This window comes from Triticum dicoccoides, chromosome 7A (genome assembly GCF_002162155.2).
Source record: "Triticum dicoccoides isolate Atlit2015 ecotype Zavitan chromosome 7A, WEW_v2.0, whole genome shotgun sequence".
NCBI classification, from domain to species: domain Eukaryota; kingdom Viridiplantae; phylum Streptophyta; class Magnoliopsida; order Poales; family Poaceae; genus Triticum; species Triticum dicoccoides.
Window position 1 is genome coordinate 103,632,882 of NC_041392.1, and position 12,660 is coordinate 103,645,541.

The following is a 12,660-nucleotide window of genomic DNA, read 5'->3' on the forward strand; positions in this document are numbered from 1 at the left end:
CTGCGAGCAATAAATCGGGAGGTGCGTCCGCTAGCTTGTCAATTGGCTGAAGAAGCAGACTTGTCTCATTATCAAGCCCAATATGACAATCAAAACAAGCGAGTAGCTGCACCAATTCATGAAGCGAAAAATCTTATCCCTCCAATCCGTAAGCATACTTACGCTCCCGATATTGAACCGTCGTTGCTGATCCATGATGAAGTTGTCTTTCGAGCATTAATGGGAATCGAGTAGACAACTGTTGATTTCCAGCCGCTGGGTAGAGAAACTGAAGTTGAAGCGGCGCGGGATGACCCACAACCATCAGGCCAGGCTGGTGACCAAGCTTGAACCGGAAGCCGGTTGAAACTGCTTCTCCTTTGAAAAAACAATGATCCTGTTTTGGGCCCCGTGTTGCCTTGTAATAGGCCAGCCGATACTCTTGATTTTGATATGCCTTCATGCATAATTACTACAACTTGTTCTTCCTTTGGGTGATGAACTTTCCAAAGTATTTTCTGCAATATAAAAATCTTAAAGTGCCACCGCGGTTGTACCGTCAGGCGGAGTATGATATCTGCATATGTGAAATCAAAATATCTGAAATGTAAGCATATGATCAAATCTTTGAGATACATGATACCTACCATCGTTGGGCATGAAGTTGGCTTAGCCAATCTTGAAACGGAGGTTTCATAAACCCACACTGTTGGAGGAGATAGCAGCTCATGTATATATATAATGCCGGTTTACCATGTAAACCGTGCCGGGTTATAAAACACCGTGTTACTCCGTAATAGGATGTTAACAAAAAATCAAACCGGGCAAATAGTCTCCGGATTAAAAATGAACCGTGTTCCATCAATTGACAGTTTGAACTGGCTAAAAACTTTGTCGGTTTAAAAAACGCAACAAAAAGAAAGAAATATTTTTCAAAGAAAAAATGTGAAGCAAAGGCAATGATAAAACCGTTTGCAAAAAGAGGCTTATTTGAGCCAATCAGATGGCGTTACCATGGTCGGACATGACCAAGCTCCCGATAGGTGTAGCTATGATTCAAGTCAGCCAGGTCCCCAAATGAAACCGTGGCATTTATGCCGATCAAGTGGCATGGCAATGGTTCGGGTTCGACCAAGCCCCCAAGTGATTCTGCGGCCTTAGGCCGATCAAGAGGCGTGACTGGTTCAGACGTGACCAAGTCCCCAAGTGATCTGGTGGCTCTCGCCTATCAAGAGGTGTTGCATTGGTTCGGACACGACCAAGCCCCCAAGTGATATAACATGATGCTTTTGAAAAGCTAACTCAAGGGGTAAACCAGAGGCCGCTTTAGAACAACTCCGTGTAACCACACATGATGTAAAAGAACAGATACCCCGCTTTAGCTGAGGTTCCGGATTATTATATTTAATCATAATATATACATCGTCGTAATATGTACATAAGTAGAGCCAATGGCTCAGGTATAGTAAGGCCGAAGATGAGCTATATTCCACGGCCTGTTGGTCTCCTCCTCTGATGTACGTGAGTCTTTATGCTCTCGAATATCGATCAGATAGTATGACCCGTTGTGCAGATTCTTGCTGACCACGAAAGGTCCCTCCCAAGGTGGGGATAGCTTATGAATATCAGTGTGATCTTGGATGAGCCGAAGCACCAAATCTCCTTCCTGAAAGGTTCTGGTTCTGATTCGGCGACTGTGATAACGACGAAGATCATGTTGGTAAATCGTCAAGCGGGCGGCTGCTATGTCACGTTCTTCATCCAACAGGTCCAAAGCGTCTTGTCGTGCTGTCTCATTGTCCGCTTCAACATAAGCCGCCACACGAGGTGAATCATGACGGATATCACAGGGGAGAACCGCCTCCGTTCCATAAACCATGAAGAACGGTGTGTATCCTGTTGATCTGTTGGGTGTAGTATTGATGCTCCATAACACAGATGGTAACTCTTCGACCCAACAACCCGGTGTTCTCTGCAAAGGAACCATAAGCCGGGGCTTGATGCCTTTCAAGATCTCTTGATTAGCCCTTTCTGCTTGACCATTGGACTGTGGGTGTGCCACTGATGAAACGTCAAGCCGGATGTGCTCTCATTCGCAGAACTCCTTCATGGCACCCTTGGACAAATTGGTACCATTATCTATGAAGATACTGTGTGGAAAGCCAAACCGGAAAATCACTTTTTTGATGAACTGAACCGTCGTGGCCGCATCACACTTGCTAACAGGTTCTGCCTCCACCCACTTTGTAAACTTATCAACCGCCACCAGGAGGTGGGTCTTCTTATCTTTGGACCTTTTGAAAGGCCCAACCATATCCAGCCCCCAAGTTGCAAACGGCCAAGTAATTGGAATCATTCTCAATTCTTGAGCCGGCACATGAGCATGTCTTGAAAACTTTTGGCAACCGTCACATCGTCTGACCAGATCCTCCGCATCAGCATGAGCAGTTAACCAATAGAAGCCATGGCAAAACGCTTTAGCTACCAAAGACTTTGAACCGGCGTGGTGACCACAATCTCCTTCATAGATCTCACGCAAAATTTCACAGCCTTCTTCAGGAGACACACAGCGTTGAAACGCCCCTGATACACTGCGATGATGCAACTCGCCATTGACAATAGTCATGGACTTGGACCGCCGGATTATCTGTCGGGCCAGAGTCTCATCCTCTGGTAACTCGCCCCGGTTCATGTACGCCAGGTAAGGAAGCGTCCAATCCGGAATGACATGAAGAGCTGCCACCTATTGAGCCTCCGGATCAGGAATAGCCAAATCCGCTTCACCAGGGAGCTTGACCGACGGGTTGTGCAGCACATCCAGAAAAACATTGGGCGGGACCGGCTTACGCTGAGAGCCCAGCCGGCTTAAGGCGTCCGCCGCTTCATTCTTCCGTCGGTCCACGTGGTCCACCTGATAGCCTTTAAAGTGACCTGCAACAATATCCACCTCACGACGATATGCTGGTCCTTGGAGTCCCAAGTGCCAGATACTTGTTGAGCCACGAGGTCCGAGTCACCGAAGCACTTAACTCGACTTAGATTCATCTCCTTAGCCATCCAGAGACCATGGAGCAAGGCTTCATACTCAGCTGCATTGTTAGTACAAGGGAACATTAAGCGGAGAACATAACAAAACTTATCACCTCGTGGGGAAGTTAATACGACTCCAGACCCCGAGCCTTCCAATTGCCTGGATCCGTCGAAATGGATGGTCCAATATGTGTGATCCGGCTTTTCTTCAGGTGCTTGCATTTCCGTCCAATCATTGATGAAATCAACAAGTGCTTGAGACTTAACCGCCGTCCGAGGCACATACTTCAATCCGCGGCCCAAGCTCTATAGCCCACTTGGCAATCCGGCCAGTCGCTTACTGGTTCTGGATGATATCCCCCAAAGGAGCAAAACTGACCACCGTAATTGGGTGCCCTTGGAAGTATTGCTTAAGCTTCCGGCTTGACATAAAAACTCCGTACACCAGCTTCTGCCAATGCGGATACCTTTGCTTGGACTCAATGAGTACCTCGCTGATATAATAGACCGGACGTTGAACCGGATGCTCCTTACCTGCCTCCTTTCGCTCCACCACAATAGCCACGCTGACCGCATGAGCATTAGCAGCAACATATAGCAGTAACGGCTCCTTGTCAATGGGAGCAGCGAGCACAGGCGGATTGGCCAATTGCCGCTTTAAGTCCTCAAACGCTTCATCAGTAGCGGAACTCCAGACAAACTGATCCGTCTTCTTCAACATCTGATACAAAGGGATTGCCTTCTCACCAAGGCGGCTGATAAACCGGCTTAACGCGGTAATCCGGCCTGCCAGGCGTTGAACATCATTGATACACTTCGGTTTGGCCAGGGAGGTGATGGCTGTGATCTTCTCTGGATTAGCCTCAATTCCCCTGTTGGACACCAGCAAACCCAATAACTTGCCTGTCGGTACACCAAAAACACACTTGGCCGGATTAAGCATCATCTTGTACGTCCTCAGGTTATCAAAGGTTTCCTTCAAATCGTCAACCAGAGTCTCCTTCTCCCTGGACTTAACCACGATATTATCCACGTAAGCATGTACATTACGACCAATCTGCTTGTGAAGACAATTGTGTACACACCGTTGATAAGTTGCCTGGGCACTCTTGAGCCCAAAGGGCATAGACACATAGCAGAAGGCTCCAAAGGGAGTTATGAATGATGTCTTCTCCTGGTCCTTAACTGCCATTTTGATCTGATGATAGCCAGAATATGCATCCAAAAAACTTAAACGCTCACAACCCGCCGTAGCATCAATAATTTGATCAATACGGGGGAGGGCAAAAGGATCTGCTGGACAAGCCTTATTAAGATCTGTGTAATCGACACACATGCGCCAGGTGCCCTTTTTCTTAAGGACCAGCACCGGATTGGCGAGCCACTCAGGGTGAAAAATTTCAACAATAAAGCCAGCTGCTAAGAGCCTGGCTACCTCTTCTCCAATCGCCTTGCATCTTTCTTCGTTAAACCGGCGAAGGAACTGTTTCACCGGTTTGTATTTAGGATCCACATTGAGGGTGTGCTCAGCGAGTTGCCTTGGTACACCTGGCATGTCAGAGGGCTTCCATGCAAAAATGTCCCGATTCTCACGAATGAACTCGATGAGCGCGCTTTCCTATTTCGGATCCAAGTTGGCACTGATGCTGAACTGCTTGGACAAATCGCCAGGTACGAAGTCAACAAGCTTAGTTTCTACTGCCGATTTGAACTTCAGGGCCGGATCATGCTCCGTAGTTGGCTTCTTTAATGGAGTCATGTCCGCCGGATCAACATTGTCCTTATAATACTTCAGTTCCTCAGTGGCACAAAGCGACTCTGCGTAGGCCACATCTCCTTCCTCGCACTCCAAAGCGATTTTACGGCTTCCGTGAACCGTTATTGTCCCCTTGTGACCCGGCATTTTGAGCTGCAAATACACATAACAGGGCCGCGCCATAAACTTGGCGTAGGCCGGTCGCCCAAACAGGGCGTGATATGGACTTTGGATTTTCACCACTTCAAACGTCAATGTCTCCGACCTGGAATCATGATCATCTCCAAAGGCCACTTCCAGAGCTATCTTACCAACAGGATATGCTGACTTGCCAGGTACCACACCGTGGAACACCGTATTGGAAGGTTTGAGATTTTTATCTGTTAGTCCCATACAACGGAAGGTCTCATAGTATAAGATATTAATGCTGCTCCCTCCATCCATGAGCACCTTGGTGAACTTATAAACTCCCACCTGAGGCGCCACCACCAGAGCCAACTGACCCGGATTATCAACCTGGGGAGGGTGATCCTCTCTGCTCCATATGATTGGCTGTTCAGACCATCGTAGATAACGGGGCACGGCCGGTTCAACAGAGTTGACTGCCCGCCTCTGAACCTTCCGGTCTCGCTTGTCCAGGATAGTGGTGAAGACATGGTACTGCCCACTATTCAACTGCTTTGGGTTGCTCTGGTAACCTGACTGTTGCTGCTGTTGGTTGTAACCACCCTGGTTGTTCTGATTATTTTGATTATTATGTCCGACTGGATTACCATTAAATCCTGAACCGGAATTTCCTCCACCGTAACCCGGCCCGGATCCTGAGCCACCGCCGGAGCCGTGATCATATCGGAAAGCATTAGAATTCTTGAACTCCTGCATAATGAAGCAATCCTTCCAAAGGTGGTTTGCTGGCACCTCCTTTGTACCATGTCTTGGACAGGGCTGGCTCAGTAGATAATTTAGGCGGTCCGGGTTAGGGTTGGGTGCTCCATTGCGGTTTGGCGGTTTACCCTTGCGTCACTGGCCCTTGTCCTGCGCGTTGGTGTTAGCCACAAAGTCCATGTTACCATCCGCTTTACGCTTGCCTCCACCACCATTGCCTGCCAAGTGATGCTGCTGACCTTTGGAATTGCTGTTCCTCTTTCCCTTCCCTGCCTTGTCGTCATCAGATTCGGGATCCTTGGTACTATCAGAATCAGCATACTTTACCAAAGCGACCATGAGGGTCCCCATGTCAGTGCAATGGCGCTTCATCCGTCCCAACTTCAGCTTTAGGGGCCCAAACCGGCAGTTGCCTTCTAAGGTTAAGACTGCGGTGTCAGCGTTGATGCGGTCTGATGAATGCAACACTTGTGAGACCTAGCGCACCCAATGAGTCGTTGATTCTCCTTCCTCCTGGACACAGGCAGCTGTTGGGGAACGTAGCATAAATTCAAAATTTTCCTACGTGTCACCAAGATCTATCTATGGAGTCATCTAGCAACAAGGGAGGAGTGGATCTACATACCCTTGTAGATTGCGCGCGGAAGCGTTCAAGAGAACGGGGTTGATGGAGTCGTACTCGTCGTGATCCAAATCACCGATGATCCTAGCGCCGAACGGACGGCACCTCCGCGTTCAACACACGTACGGAGCAGCGACGTCTCCTCCTTCTTGATCCAGCAAGGGGGAAGGAGAGGTTGATGGAGATCCAACAGCACGACGGCATGGTGGTAGTAGCGGGATTCCAACAGGGCTTTGCCAAGCGCTGCGGGAGGAGGGAGATGTGTCATGGGAGAGAGGGAGGCGCCAGGGCTTAGGTATCGTTGTCCTCCCTTCCCCCCACTATATATAGGGCCAAGGGAGAGGGGGAGGGCGCAGCCTTGCCCCTTGCTCCAAGGAAGGGTGCGGCCAAGGGGGGAGGAGTCCATCCTCCCCAAGGCACCTCGGAGGTGCCTTCCCCCTTTAGGACTCTCCCTTTTCCTCTACTCTTGGCGCATGGGCCTCTTGGGGCTGGTGCCCTTGGCCCATATAGGCCAAGGCGCACCCCCTACAGCCCATGTGGCCCCCCGGGGCAGGTGGCCCCACCCGTTGGACCCCCGAGACCCTTCCGGTGGTCCCGGTACAATACCGGTGACCCCGAAACTTGTCCCGATGGCCGAAATAGCACTTCCTATATATAATTCTTTACCTCCGGACCATTCCGGAACTCCTCGTGACGTACGGGATCTCATACGGGACTCCGAAAAACTTTCGGGTTACCGCATACTAATATCTCTATAACCCTAGCGTCACCGAACCTTAAGTGTGTAGACCCTACGGGTTCGGGAGACATGCAGACATGACCGAGATGACTCTCCGGACAATAACCAACAGCGGGATCTGGATACCCATGTTGGCTCCCACATGTTCCATGATGATCTCATCGGATGAACCACGATGTCAAGGACTTGATCAATCCCGTATACATTTTCCTTTGTCTATCGGTATTGTACTTGCCCGAGATTTGATCGTCGGTATCCCGATACCTTGTTCAATCTCGTTACCGGCAAGTCTCTTTTACTCGTTCCGTAACACATCATCCCATGATCAACTCCTTGATCACATTGTGCGCATTATGATGATGTCCTACCGAGTGGGCCCAGAGATACCTCTCCGCTTACACGGAGTGACAAATCCCAGTCTCGATTCGTGCCAACCCAACAGACACTTTTGGAGATACCTGTAGTGCACCTTTATAGTCACCCAGTTACGTTGTGACGTTTGGTACACCCAAAGCATTCCTACGGTATCCGGGAGTTGCACAATCTCATGGTCTAAGGAAATGATATTTGACATTAGAAAAGCTTTAGCATACGAACTACACGATCTTTGTGCTAGGCTTAGGATTGGGTCTTGTCCATCACATCATTCTCCTAATGATGTGATCCCGTTATCAACGACATCCAATGTCCATGGTCAGGAAACCGTAACCATCTATTGATCAACGAGCTAGTCAACTAGAGGCTTACTAGGGACATGGTGTTGTCTATGTATCCACACATGTATCTGAGTTTCCTATCAATACAATTATAGCATGGATAATAAGCAATTATCATGAACAAGGAAATATAATAATAACTAATTTATTATTGCCTCTAGGGCATATTTCCAACAGTCTCCCACTTGCACTAGAGTCAATAATCTAGTTCACATCGCCATGTGATTAACACTCACAGGTCACATCGCCATGTAACCAACATCCAAAGAGTTTACTAGAGTCAATAATCTAGTTCACATCACTATGTGATTAACACTCAATGAGTTCTGGGTTTGATCATGTTACTTGTGAGAGAGGTTTTAGTCAACGGGTCTGAACCTTTCAGATCCGTGTGTGCTTTACAAATCTTTATGTCATCTCCTAGATGCAGCTACCACGCTCTATTTGGAGCCATTTCAAATAACTGTTCTACTTGGAGTTATTCTAAATTGTTGCTCCATTATACGTATCCGGTATCTCTACTCAGAGCTATCCGGATAGGTGTTAAGCTTGCATCATCGTAACTCTTTACGTCGAACTCATCATCACCTCCATAACCGAGAAAATTCCTTAGTCCACTAGTTACTAAGGATAACTTTGACCGCTGTACTGTGATCCATTCTTGGATCACTCTTGTACCCCTTGACTGACTCATGGCAAGGCACACTTCAGGTGCGGTACACAGCATAGCATACTGTAGAGCCTATGTCTTAAGCATAGGGGACGACCTTCGTCCTTTCTCTCTATTCTGCCGTGGTCGAGCTTTAAGTCTTAACTTCATACCTTACAACTCAGTCAAGAACTCCTTCTTTGACTGATCCATCTTGAACACCTTCAAGATCATGTCAAGGTATGTGCTCATTTGAAAGTACCATTAAGCGTTTTGATCTATCCTTATAGATCTTCATGCTCAATGTTCAAGTAGCTTAATCCAGGCTTTCCATTGAAAAACACTTTCCAAATAACCCTATATGCTTTCCAGAAATTCTACATCATTTCTGATCCATAACATATACTCATCAGAAATTATATAGTGCTCCCACTCACTTCTTTGGAAATACAAGTTTCTCATAAACTTTGTATAAACCCAAAATCTTTGATCATCTCATCAAAGCATACATTCCAACTCCGAGATGCTTACTCCAGTCCTTAGAAGGATTGCTGGAGCTTTGCATACTTATTAGCATCTTTCAGGATTGACAAAACCTTCCGGTTGTATCATATACAACCTTTCCTCAAGAAAAATCGTCGAGGAAATAATGTTTTGACATCCTATTTGCAAGATTTCATAAATAACGCAGTAATCGCTAATATAATTCCAACAGACTCTTAGCATCGCTACGAGTGAGAAAGTCTCACCGTAGTCAACTCTTTGAACTTGTCGGAAAACATCTTAACGACAAGTCGAGCTTTCTTAATGGTGATACTTACCATCATTGTCCGTCTTCCTTTTAAAATCCATATGTACCTAACAGCCTTACGACCATCAAGTAGTTCTTCCAAAGTCTACACTTTGTTTTCATACATGGATCCTATCTCGGATTTTATGGCCTCGAGCCATTTATCGGAATCCAGGCCCACCATCGCTTCTCCATAGCTCGTAGGTTTATTGTTGTCTAGCAACATGACTTCCAAGACAGGATTACGTACCACTCTGAAGTAGTATGCATCCTTGTCATCCTACGAGGTTTGGTAGTGACTTGATATGAAGTTTCATGATCACTATCACAAGCTTCCACTTTAATTGGTGTAGGTGCCACAGGAACAACTTCCTGTGCCCTGCCACACACTAGTTGAAGAGACGGTTTAATAACCTCATCAAGTCTCCACCATCCTCCCACTCAATTCTTTCGAGAGAAACTTTTCCTCGAGAAAGGACCTGATTCTAGAAACAATCCCTTATTGCTTTCGAATCTGAGACAGGAGGTATACCCAACTGTTTTGGGTGTCCTATGAAGATGCATTTATCCGCTTTGGGTTTGAGCTTATCAGCCTGAAACCTTTTCACATAAGCGTCGCAGCCCCAAACTTTTAAGAAATGACAGCTTAGGTTTCTCTAAACCATAGTTCATATGGTGTCATCTCATCGGAATTACATGGTGCCCTATTTAAAGTGAATGTGGTTGTCTCTAATGCCTAACCCATAGACTATCGTGGTAATTCAATAAGAGACATCATGGTATGCATTATATCCAATAGGGTGCAGTTATGATGTTCGGACACACCATCACACTATGGTGTTCCAGGCTGTATTAGTTGTGAAACAATTTCCACAATGTCTTAATTCTGTGCCAAACTCGTAATTCAGATATTCATCTCTATGATCATATCATAGATATTTTATCCTCTTGTCACGACGATCTTTCAACTTCACCCTGAAATTACTTGAACCTTTCAATAATTCAGACTCGTGATTCATCAAGTAAATATACTCAACATCTACTCAAATCATCTGTGAAGTAAGAACATAACGATATCCACTACACACCTCAGCACTCATTGGACTGCACACATCAAAATGTATTACTTCCAACAAGTTGCTTTCTATTTCCATTTTACTGAAAACGAGGCTTTCAGTCATCTTGCCCATGTGGTATGATTTGCATGTCTCAAGTGATTCAAAATCAAGTGAGTCCAAACGATCCATCTGTATAGAGTTTCTTCATGCATATCTACCAACAAACATGGTTCGCATGTCTCAAACTTTTCAAAAATGAGTGAGTCCAAAGATCCATCAACATGGAGCTTCTTCATGCGTTTTATACCGATATGACTTATGTGGCAGTGCCACAAGTAGGTGGTACTATCATTACTATCTTATATCTTTTGGCATGAACATGCGTATCACTACGATCGAGATTCAATAAACCATTCATTTTAGGTGCAAGACCATTGAAGGTATTATTCAAATAAACAGAGTAACCATTATTCTCCTTAAATGAATAACCGTATTGCGATAGACATAATCCAATCATGTCTATGCTCAACGCAAACACCAAATAACAATTATTTAGGTTTAACACCAATCTCGATGGTAGAGGGAGCATGCGATGCTTGATCATATCAACATTGGAAATACTTCCAACACATATCGTCAGCTCACCTTTAGCTAGTCTCCGTTTATTCCGTAGCTTTTATTTCGAGTTACTAACACTTAGCAACCGAACCGGTATCTAATACCCTGGTGCTACTAGGAGAACTAGTAAAGTACACATCAACACAATGTATATCCAATATACTTCTCTCGACCTTGCCAGCCTTCTCATCTACCAAGTATCTAGGGTAATTGTGCTCCAGTGGTTGTTCCCCTTATTACAGAAGCACTTAGTCTCGGGTTTGGGTTCAACCTTGGGTTTCTTCACTAGAGCAGCAGTTGATTTGCCGTTTCATGAAGTATCCCTTCTTGCCCTTGCCCTTCTTGAAACTAGTGGTTTCACCAACCATCAACAATTGATGCTCCTTCTTGATTTCTACTTTCGCGGTGTCAAACATCGCGAATATCTCAAGGATCATCATATATATCCCTGATATATTATAGTTCAACACGAAGCTCTAGCAGCTTGGTGGTAATGACTTCGGAGAAAAATCACTATCTCATCTGGAAGATCAACTCCCACTCGATTCAATCAATTGTTGTACTCAGACAATCTGAGCACAAGTTCAACAATTGAGCTTTTCTCCTTAGTTTGTAGGCTAAGAAAATCGTCGGAGGTCTTATACCTCTTGACGTGGGCACGAGCCTGAAATCCCAATTTCAGCTCTCGAAACATCTCATATGTTCCGCGACGTTTCAAAAAACATCTTTGGCGCCTCAATTCTAAACCTTTAGCATTACGCACTGAACTATCATGTAGTTATCAAAATGTGTATGTCAGATGTTCGCAACATCCACAGACAACGTTCGAGGTTCAGCACACTGAGCGGTGCATTAAGGACATAAGCCTTCTATGATGCAATGAGGACAATCCTCAGTTTACGGACCTAGTCCGCATAATTACTACTATCAACTTTCAACTAAATTTTTCTCTAGAAACATATCTAAACAGTAGAACTGAAGCGCGATCTACGACATAATTTGCGAAGATCTTTTGACTATGTTCAGGATAATTAAGTTCATCTTATGAACTCCCACTCAGATAGACATCCCTCTAGTCATCTAAGTGATTACATGATCCGAGTCAACTAGGTCGTGTCCGATCATCACGTGAGACGGACTAGTCAACGTCGGTGAACATCTTCATGTTGATCGTATCTACCATACGACTCATGCTCGACCTTTCGGTCTCTGTGTTCCGAGGCCATGTCTGTACATGCTAGGCTCGTCAAGTTAACCCTAAGTGTTTTTGCATGTGTAAAACTGTCTTACACCCGTTGTATGTCAACGTAAGGATCTATCACACCCGATCATCACGTGGTGCTTCGAAACGACGAACTTTAGCAACGGTGCACAGTTAGGGGAGAACACTTCTTGAAATTGTTGTAAGGGATCATCTTATTTACTACCATTGTTCTAAGTAAACAAGATGTATAAACATGATAAACATCACATGCAATCAAATAATAGTGACATGATATGGCCAATATCATATAGCTCCTTTGATCTCCATCTTGGGGCTCCATGATCATCTTGTCACCGGCATGACACCATGATCTCCATCATCGTGTCTTCTTGAAGTTGTCTCGTCATCTATTACTTCTACTACTATGGCTAACGCTTTAGCAATAAAGTAAAGTAATTACATGACGTTTAAGTTGACACGCAGGTCATAAATAAATAAAGACAACTCCTATGGCTCCTGCCGGTTGTCATACTCATTGACATGCAAGTCGTGATACCTATTACAAGAACATGATCAATCTCATATATCACATATATCATTCATCACATCCTTTT